Below are 10,919 nucleotides of genomic sequence, written 5' to 3'. Positions count from 1 at the left end.
GATGGTGCAGAGAGAAAAATAAGAGGCTGGTGGACAGATATTAGTGACTAAGACATTAAATTATTATCTTGCATCTGTTTTTACCACAGAAGAAAATGTTTCCCAGGTCATGGAGAAATTGGGATTAGTTAAGGGTGTAAAATTGATAAGGAGTAGGTGTTGGATAGACTCTCTGTACATAAAGTTGATCAGGCACAGGGACTTAAACCAATACCGGATGCTATTCAGCCTGTAATACCGAGGGATGCGAAAATGGAAATTGGAATGGACAGCACTGGAAATAATTTTCCGAACTTTCTTAGAATCACAAATTCGTTATGGGCAAATCATATTTAACTACATTGCTTAAGTATTTTGATGAGTTGAAGAAACTCTGGCGTTGGGGGGTGCAGAGGTGGGACGGTGATGAAACTGTTGAAACCAGATGCAGAAACCAACATGTTGGTCTTGGACTGAACTGAAAGTAATGTTAGCTGATTGGTAATTTGACAATGGACTAGGATGTAGGTAATATATCAGTAATACTGGAGTCAAAGATGGCTGTGGCCAATGAATGTCAATAGCCAAAGCCACCAAGGAGTAGCAAGTAAAAGATGAGTTGAAAGGAATAAAATCTTGTGTGTCTTTGGATGACCATCTGAATGTACTAAGGGGGAATCATTTGAGGACTTGCATTGGGTGCAATTGAATAGCTACAAATACAACCAGCAGAATGTAACATGAGGGTGACAGGCCATGGAAAAGTACTTGGAGAGAACAAAAATCAATGATGAATTGGGCCCAATACATTAGAGAGCATACAAACGGACAATGCGTCATGTTCATAGATATGGAGGGCGTCATTGGTATCTGTAGGCAAGGTAGTCCAAATACTGTTGGCAAGTCAAAAACTTGGTTTATAGGCAGAGAAAAAGATCACTCGAAGAAGTGACATCAATTCAGCCAACAATGATGCTTTTATGTCTTTGGAAGTGAAGATGGAAGTAGGCCAGAGTTCAAACTAGGTTGATGAACTGAGAACCATTAACTGTTACATCTGGAAGGGGTTTCATTTTGTTTTATGCTTTTGTGATCAAGTCTGATTCAGTTAGAAAGGATTAAATTTCAGAAAATTTAAACCAGCCACCTTGTAGAAGAGGATGAAAAGCCATGTAAAATTGTTACGTAATTTTAGGCTACACCAGGGTTAAGAAAATGGGAAGTCAACAAACACATTCTAAAGCATTCCATTCCCTTTGATAAAAGAATGGTTTTCATTACATAGGCCTGCAAGAAGCCTGGATGACGAGAAAGTGTAGTTATTGTCAACTCCTGCACGAAACATAAGATTTAATAAGATTTAATTCAAATGGTAATTTCGCATTAATGCTCAACAAGCGCATTTGAGAGACGGGGATGATTTCAGATTTCTTTTTGCTCTCCCGTACATGGGGATGCCAGTCTCATCCAATTTGTTTCCAGTCAGCCAGAGGAAAAAGAGAGTTTCATGTTGTCACATTTATACATGGCTGGCAAGAGTAAAGGATGATTCAGAAAAGCTGCCAATTTGTGAGTATCAAGATCCATAATGGGATTGATCTGCCCCTCACTGTTATTTTACAGTTATGAGAAATTATTAGGAATTAAATGCATTTCACTTGACGATTAAGTTCTGTTTATTCATATACTGATAAAGTAAAAGCATATTGAATTGTAAATGACCTCATTTTTTTTGCCTGTGTTTTCAGTTCCATATGTTAATGAAGGATAGCATGGATGTGGCAAATGTGGGACTACAATATCCACTGTGCACAGGGAGGGACTTACTCTTAAAATTCTGAGCTATGTTTTTCAACTAATGCTTTGAGCATCAAAATTTCTGGATTGTACATCTAAGTCTGCTTACGGACGTGCTGGACAATGCTATCTATTGCAGATATAAAGAAAATGCTCATGACCTCAGGATTGTAAAATACTTCACAGCCAATGAGGTACGATTGCAATTTTGGAAAGTACAACTATGTTGTGAACATTGTAATCCCACAACCAGTAAAGAGATAAATACTAAAGATATAAAGACAAGGTCAGATGTTAGACGATACTAGGTTACAGTCCAACAGGATTATTTGAAATTGCAAGCTTTTGGAGAGTTGACCCTTCCTCTGTGTGGAGTTTGCATTTTTCTGCTATGTCTGCGTGGGTTTCCTCCAGGTGCTCCGATTTCCTCCCAGAGTCCAAAGACGTGCAGGTTAAGTGGATTGGCCATAGGAAATGCAGGGTTACAGGGATGGGTGGGTCTGGGTGGGATGCTCTTTGGAGGGTTGGTGTAGACTCAAATAGGCTGAATGGCCTGCTTCCACACTGTAGGGATTCTATGATTCTATTCTATGATAATTACCTAAGTTTGGGTAGAATCGAGCCCTGGTCGCTGGTGCCGTGAGGCAGCAGTGCTAACCACTGAGCCACGATGCTGCACTGTGCTGAGTTAATATTCAGCTTTTGATCTTACTAAACGTGACAAACAAGTAACAAATTGAGAAAAATTGGCATAGAAACGAGAGCGGGTACTTAGCGAATCCAGTTTGCTGCCAGATCTGAAGAATCTCCATGTGGCCCTTGACCAGACTACACCTCAGAGCCTGATATACGGGGACCAGCTGCACTCATCCCTGGACATTAACATTTGGCAATTGCTAACCCCTCGTGACACCATTGTACCTCTCCAATACAACGGCAGTGCACCCTGGAGGTACAGGCCTGCATTGCAGGATACACTGATAACTAATAAATGTGGAGCTGGAAAAGCTCAGCAGGGCAGACAGCATCTGAGAAGCAGGAAAGTCAATGTTTTGGGCCGAAACCCTTCTTCAGGACTGGGGGGGTGGCGGTGGGAGCTCATAAATAAATGGGGTGATGGAGCTGGGGGAAGGGTAGGTGAGATGGAGACAAGTGGATGCAGGTTGGGGGTTATTGTGGTAGGTCAGCGGCAAGGGTGGGGCAGATAGGTGAGTCAGAAAATGGAGATGGGGGGAGGAGAGATTTTAAAGCTGGTGAAGTCAATATTCAGGCCATCGGGCTGTAAGCTCCCAAGGCAAAACATGAGGTGCTGCTCCTCCAGTTTGCCTTTGGCCTCACTCTGACAGTGGAGGAGGCCAAGGATGGACGTGTCACCAGGGGAGTGGGAGGGGGAGGGGGATGTAAAGTGGATGGCAAACAGAAGGTCAGGCTGGTTGGTGCGTGCAGAGCAGAGATGCTCTGCAAACCGGCCCTCGAGCCTGTGTTTGGCCTCCCTGATATACAGGAGACCACATCGGGAGCAACGGATACAGTAGGTGAGGTTAGATGAAGTGCAGGTGAATCACTGCCAGATTTGGAAGGATTGTTTGGGGCATTGGACAGAGGTGAGGGGGAAAGTGTAGGGACAGGTGTAGCACCTCCTGCAGTTGCAGGGAAAGGTACCAGGTGTGATGGAGGGGTTGGTGGGGAGTGTGGAACTGACAAGGGAGTTGTGGAGTGAACGGTCTCTGCGGAAAACGGAGAGGGATGGGGAGGGAAATATGTTTTTGGTGGTGGGGTCTGATTGTAGGTGGCGAAATGTCAGAGGATGATGCTTTGTATTCGGAGGTTAATGGAGAAGTGTGTGAGGACCAAAGGGACTCCATCCTTATTGTTGTTGGGGGAGAGGCTTTGAGGGCAGAAGCACAGAAAATAGGGGAGATGTGGTTGAGGGCATTCTTAATAGCAGCAGAGGGGAAACTATGGTTTCTGAAGTAGGAGGACATCTGGGAAGTCCTCGAGTAGAATGCCCCATCCTGGGAGCGGATGTGTCAGAAGCAGAGGAATTGTGAGTATGGGAAAGCATTTTCACAGGAGGGTGGGTGAGAGGAGGTGAAGTTGAGGTAGTTGTGGGAGTCAATGTGTTTGGATGTTAGTGGTGGGTCGGTTACCGGTGGTGGAGATGGAGAGATCCAGGAAGGGGAGGGAGGTGTCAGAAATGGTCCAGGTGAATTTGAGGGCAAAGTGGAAGGTGTTGGTGAAATTGATGAACTGCTGGAGCTCCTCACGGGAGCATGAGGCAGCATTGATGCAGTCATCAATATAGTGGAGAAAGAGGTGAGGAATGGTACTGGTGTAGTTGTTGAAGAGGGATTGTTCCACGAATCCTACAAAGAGACAGGCAAAGTTTGGGCCCATGCAGGTGACCATAGCCACCCCTTTGGATTTTAGGAATTGGGAAGAATCAAAGGAAATATTGTTGAGGGTGAGGATTGTATCCCGATGTGGTCTCCTTTATATCGGGGAGACCAAACACAGACTCGGTGACCTGTTTGCAGAGCATCTGCTCGCTGCACAAACCAACCAATCCAACCTTCCAGCTGCATTCCACTTTAACTTCCCCTCCTAGTCCCCTGGTGACAAGTCCATCCCTGGCCTCCTCCACTGTCAGAGTGAGGCCAAACATAAACTGAAGGAACAAAACCTCATATTTTGCCTTGGGAGCTTACAGCCCAATGGCCTGAATATTGACTTCACCAGCTTTAAAATCTCTCCTCTCCTCCACCCCCAACCTGTCCATCTTCCCACTGGCCTATCCATTCTACCTTCCCACTGACCAATCCAATCTACCTTCCCACTGACTAATAACCCCCTACCTGCATCCACCTATCTCCATCTCACCTACCCACCCATAGCCCCAACCCCCTCACTCTCTTTATTTCTGGGCTCCCCCCACCTAACCCTCCCACCACCACAGTCCTGGTGAAGAGTTTTGGCCTGAAATGTTGACTTTCGTGCCCCTCGGATGCTGTCTGACCTGCTCTGCTTTTCCAGCTCCACATTTGTTGACTCTAGCATTGGCAGCCCTTCCTGTTTCTAAGGCACTGATAACTAACATTGATAAACTGCTGCTGGGATACTTTGAATGCAGAGACAGGAATCAGGCTTATGGTTTGGACCAGTCTGCAGAGCAGGGCTACTCGATTGCTCTCCTTGTACTTGCTCACTTAGTGCCCACCTACATACTCATACCATCTATGCATTGTCATGCCAGTTAGCACAGTCACATGACCCGGCAGTGAGCAACATCAACCTGCACCATATGCCAGCAGTTTACTTCATAAACACACTACATGTACAGCAAGCAAGTGGACATGTCTCATAAAAACATAGAAACATGGAAGATAGGAGCAGGAGGAGGCCACTTGGCCATTCGAGCCTGCTCCACCATTCTTCACGACCATGGCTGACTGTCCAACTCAATAGCCTCATCCTGCTTTCTTCCTATAACCTTTGATCCCGTTCGCCCCAAGTGCAATATCTAGTCACCTGTTGAATACATTCAATGTTTTGGCATCAACTACTTCCTGTGGTAATGATTTCCACAGGCTCACCACTCTTTGGGTGAAGAAATGTCTCCTCATCTCTGTCCTAAATCATCTACCCTGAATCCTCATACTGTGACCCCTGGTTCTGGACACACCCACCATCGGGAACATCCTCCCTGCTCAGTCCTTTAGAATTTTATAAGTCTCTATGAGATCCTCATTTGTCTGAACACTAGCGAAAGCAATCCCAACCTAGTCAATCTTCCTCATATGTCAGACCCGCCATCCCCAGAATCAGCCTGATAAACCTTCGCTGCACTCCCTCAAGAGCAAGAGCATCTTTCCTCAGAAAAGGAGACCAAAAACTGCACACAATATTCCAAGTGTGGCCTCACCAAGGCCCTGTACAACTGTAACAACACATCCCTGCTCCTGTACTCGAAACCTCTCACAATGAAGCCCAATATATAATTTGCCTACTTTACCACCTGCTGCACCTGCATGTTTATCTTCAGCAATGGACAAGGACACCCTAATCTCATGGTATGCTGCCCTCTCCCAATTTACAGCCATTTACAGTCTGGAGAATGGTACTCGACAAAGTCTATGGAAGGACCCATCAGTCAAGGAGTCTCTTGTAGTAAGTCAAGGGCAGTCTCTGATACTAGCCCTGGACATTGGCCATGGTCAGATATCTGATCAGGGTTTTCTTGTGCTTCCACAGTCTGGGGAGTGGGTCATGGTCAGTTCTGTGGCTCCATAGTGGCCAGCTAAAGGCTAATGCTAGTTGAGGAGATGTACAGCCACTAGTCAGGTATCTGGTCACTTCTTGTTGGGGGACTATCTGTTTCAATTGATAAGGGTGTTGGGCCATGGTCAGCCTGTTGGGTCCATCTGCAGAAACTAAAGGGAATGGAGGTTAGGGTGGGACAATTGGGGTTGTTGCAGTGGGCAGGGTACTCAGCAAGTTATCCTTTGGAACTGGGGGCTGCAAGTTGTGGGGAAAGTAGGGATGAGAATTGCAAAGGAGGCTGTAGCATTTTCTGGGGCAGGGGAAGATACAGTAAAGCGTGGAGAGATTCATGCAGGAGCAGGGGTTTTGTTCATGGTCAGAAGAACGCTGGCTGTAAGTGGGGAGGGGCAGAGCAGCGTTTGACCATACCTGTTTATGTGAGGGCCTGGGCTTGGGGATAGGTGGGCAGGTTCTGGCTCATGCAGACAGGATGGATGGAGACCTGGAACAGTGTAAAATCTGTGGGGTTTGCAGTAAGGCCCACCAGGAAGAGGATGTGGAGGTTTTGGGACTCAATGACACGATGAGGTAGATGCTGCAAGCCACTGGCTCATTGTCGCGTTCCATCATGCCGGAAATCGAAAGAATGTAATGGGGAAGAAAATGTCTGTGACAAAAACTGGAGTGGGTGGAGTAAGTGACTCGACCTGTGTGAGAGGGGGCTGCAGCTGATGTTGGGGCTTTCAAAGGGAAAGAACACAGATCTATGCACTGCACAGGACACAGGCCTATGGGTCCCTGCGTCATGACCATCCTGATACATTGCCCTCTTGTTTGTTTTGCAGATTCCTGCTCCAGGCATCATTGACCAATTAATTCACACCAACTGTTTTGGGGCACTGAGGCCAGGGGAAGAATTGGAATGTTGTAAGATGAGGGCTGAAGGTATCAGCAGCATCCTTCGCTTTTTACATCTTGCTTCTAGAGAGAGCAGCAGGCCCTCAGCACAGACCTCCATCCAGGAAACAGTTTCTTTTTTATTCACTCATGGGATGTGGGTGTCACTGACTGGGCCAGCATTTATTTCCTACCCCTTCAGAAGGTGGTGGTTACCTGCCTTCTTGAACTGCTGCAGTCCATGGGCTGTAGGGTGACCTACAATGCTGTTTAAGAAGGGAATTCCAGGATTTTGACCCAGTGATAATGAAAGCATGGTGATATATTTCCAAGTCAGGATGGTGAGTGGCTTGGAGAGGAGATTCCAGAGGGTGGTTCCCACATAACTACTTCCCTTGTCCTTCTCGATGGAAGTGGTCATGGGTTTGAAAGGTGCTACCTGACAATCTTCTGTAGTGAATTTCTGCAGTGCATCTTGTAGATAGTACACATTGTTGCTACTGAGCGTCGGTGGTGGAGGGAGTGGATGCTTGTGGATGTAGTGCCAATCAAGCGGGCTGCTTTGTCCTGGATGGTGTCAAGCTTCTTGAATGTTGTTGAAACTGCACCCATCCGGTCAAGTGGGGAGTATTCCATCACACTCCTGACTTATGCCTTGTTGATTGTGGACAGGTGCTGGGGAGTCAGGAGGTGAGTTCTTACTGCAGTACTCCTAACCTCTGAGCTGCTCTTGTGGCCACTGTATTTATATGGTGAGCCCAGTTGAGTTTCTAGTCAATGATAGCTCCAAGGATGTTGATAGTGACAGATTCAGTGATGGTAACACCATTGGATGTCAAAGGGTGGTGGTTAGATTGTCTCTCATTGGTGATGGTCATTGCCTGGCATCTGTGCGGTGCGAATTTTACTTGCCACTTGCTGACCCAAGCCTGGATATTGTCCATGTCTTATTGCATTTGATCATGAGCTGCTTCAGTATCTGAAGAGTCACAAATAGTGCTGAACATTGTGCAACCGTTGAGCATCCCCACTTCTGACTTTATGTTGGAGGCAAGGTCGTTGATGAAACAGCTGAAGGTGTTTGGGCTCTGGACCCTAGGCTGTCTTGTAGAGATGTTCTGCAGCTGAGATTAGTGACCTCCAACAAATACAACCATCTTCCTATGTGCCAAGTATGATTCCAACCAGCGAGAGTTTGCCCCCGATTGATTCCAGTTTTGCTAGAGCTCTTTGATACCACATTGTTCAAATGCCATCTTGATATCAAAGGGCTGTCACTCTCACCTCACCTCTGGGATTCAGCTCTTTTGTCCATTTTTGATCCAAGGCTGTATTGAGGTCAGGAGCTGAGTGGCCCTGGTGGAACCCAAACTGGGCGTCACCGAGGCAGGTTATTGCTGAGCAGGTGCTGCTTGATAGCACTGTTGATGACGTCATGTATCACAGATAAGAACAAATCTATGTTCTTTGTGTGTTCATGTCCATGTGGTCTTTAGACTCCCTAAATTTATTGTGTATTTGTATGGTTTATTCTTCTAGTAGCTTCTAACTTTGCCACACTGTGGTACCTAATCTCAGTGATGTCCAGCTGCATAACATAATTGCAAGGTTGCTCCGGGGTTCTGAAACCTTTAAACAACAGAATTTGAATTTTGTATTTTATGTGTTAAGAACAGGAAGACATGGTTAGCCATTTTGTGGCTTTGGGGTTGTGGTGTTAAAGACTCTGGAGGTCTCTTTAGTTTATGTGCATTTATAATGAAATTTTACAACCTTGACTTGAAGGTCTGAGGGTAGAATTGAGGGTGTTAATAGTTCACTGCATTAAGAAAAACGTCACTGTTGCTTCACAACTTGAGTCCAGTGAAGCAGGGAAAGGCAAGACAATTCAGAAAGTCAGTTAGTCTGTGAGTAGCTGAGTGCACCACAGTACAAGCAAGGCAGCTGAACAGTTAAGTTTAAGGAATTCATATAGGTTTGCTCTGAAGTTCAAAGTTAGAGTGAACTTGGTTTGCAGTCTTTTTCTGTTAACTTGGGGAAAGGTGTCAGATGAAAGGAAACTGTATCTAGTGACTGCACAGCAATTCACTGAAAGGAAACTGATTGCAGCTACCCCAGTGTGAGTCTGAGCTTTGATGTGAACATAATGGTAACACTTCCCTGAGATGTCAGTGTTTTAGAACAATATTGTTAGAGTAAAAAGGGTGATGTGAATTTGCATCTTTTCCTGATGTCTGTAATGAAATATTTCCAACTATTCTTTTGCCTAGTGTAATATTGCTCATATTTTGTTTTGTTTAATAAAAACATTATTTTTTCTGTTAAAAGTAATTATGCAGGCTTTTGTGAATGTGTTCAGTAAATTGCCCTCCATGGTTAAAGATAAACTAAGATCTAATGAGCCAGGTATCACTCTGGGATCTGACTTGTCCAGAGTTAATGTCAGCTGGGATCATAACAACGTTAGTTGGTGTGATACAGAGTGTCTGGTTGATGTGCCTGTCATGATCAAAGAGCTGGCAGTGCTCACCAGTTGTGAGAACTGGATATAAGAATTCCAGTAAATCTCAGAGTTTGAGGATGAGGTGAAGTTATGAAAATTTCATATTAGATGTGATTGATAGAGAATGTTGATTGGTGAGTGAGGTGGTTATGCTGCCTTTCAACAGTATGTGAGGCTGATGTTGCACTGAAAAGGTTAACTATCAAAGATGACTTTACTGATCTTGACCATTGATCTGAGACAATTGAACTTTTTGATGCATTGTTCCCAGGTGCTCAGGGCTATACTCCTGCCATTGACCACCGCAATTGCTCCTACTGCTTTCTGCAAATTTGTTTTGGAGATCTCCTTGTCCCCTATTGATGGGTGACATCTGTCCTGTTGTCTTTCTCCTCAACCTAGACCTTCAATACAGTATTTGAAAGTCTTGGGAGGAGCATGGTGGGATGGGGAGGGTGAAGCTGTTTGCTGCTATGCTGTGCCACTTGTGGATTTTGTTTCCAGGTCAAGCTGTCTTTTACAATGACTTCCAGGACTGTTTCAGCCAAAACACCCTTCTAAAAAAGCACAGTTGGTTTTTAATAGTGAAGATGAGCTTGATTTCATGTTAGTCCCTTGAATTTGCATCCCTTGCTCACCCAGCAATCACTAGGTAATCATTTAAATATGTTCCGATTGCTTTAAAAAGCAGGCAGCACAGTATTTGTCTGTTGTCTGCATTGGAAGCAACAATTGTAGCTTCACCCTCACATCTATTTTTGGCCCACGCCCAATTTTGTGGGTTGAATAATTTTCATGGCCACATAAAGGATTTCTAAACTCTTGGGGAAAAAGGTCACACTTTCACAAAATGTCATTGAATCTTTTCCACCTGAAAGGGATTTAATTGAAAGTCACATTTGAGATGCAACAGCTCAGTGCTGTTGAAAGCAGCAGTCAGGAGTGTTCAGTTCCTGGACTGGGGCTTGAACCTACGGCTTTCTTTTAAGGAAAATGTGTGAATGGTCTATGCATAGCGCACACATTCCAGACCTGCAATTAATGTGGTTGCTCCTGCATCTAGTAGTGAGGTAGGGGAGCTGCACATCACAGTGCGTTGTGAACAAACCTGCCTGTATTTGCGAGTTGAGGTATTGGGTTCAGCCTCCTGTACACAAGATTTGGGCCAGTAAACCAGAATCTGGCAATTGTGGGTGGTGAGGTAGGGGGTGATACACATTGAGGCTGTGCAGGAGTTGCTGCTAAGTGCAGCATCTTTTGTCCGAGAACAGAGAACCTGTAAATTTAAAATAAAACCCTCCTTTTGATTTGTTTTCACCTTGCTGCTTAATTCTTTCTCCTAACTCATTTAGTGGTTTTGGCCTTAGCATGCACCTGGCTGCCCACCCACTTTCGAGAAGTGCTAGGAGTCTCTCAGCAATGTGGATATGTTGTGGTTGTTGGAGGTCAGTCATTTCAACTCCAGGACATCTCTGCAGGAGTT

The sequence above is a fragment of the Rhincodon typus genome, chromosome 1, assembly GCF_021869965.1.
Source record: "Rhincodon typus isolate 14 chromosome 1, sRhiTyp1.1, whole genome shotgun sequence".
NCBI classification, from domain to species: domain Eukaryota; kingdom Metazoa; phylum Chordata; class Chondrichthyes; order Orectolobiformes; family Rhincodontidae; genus Rhincodon; species Rhincodon typus.
Note: the sequence above shows the minus strand (reverse complement) of the source record.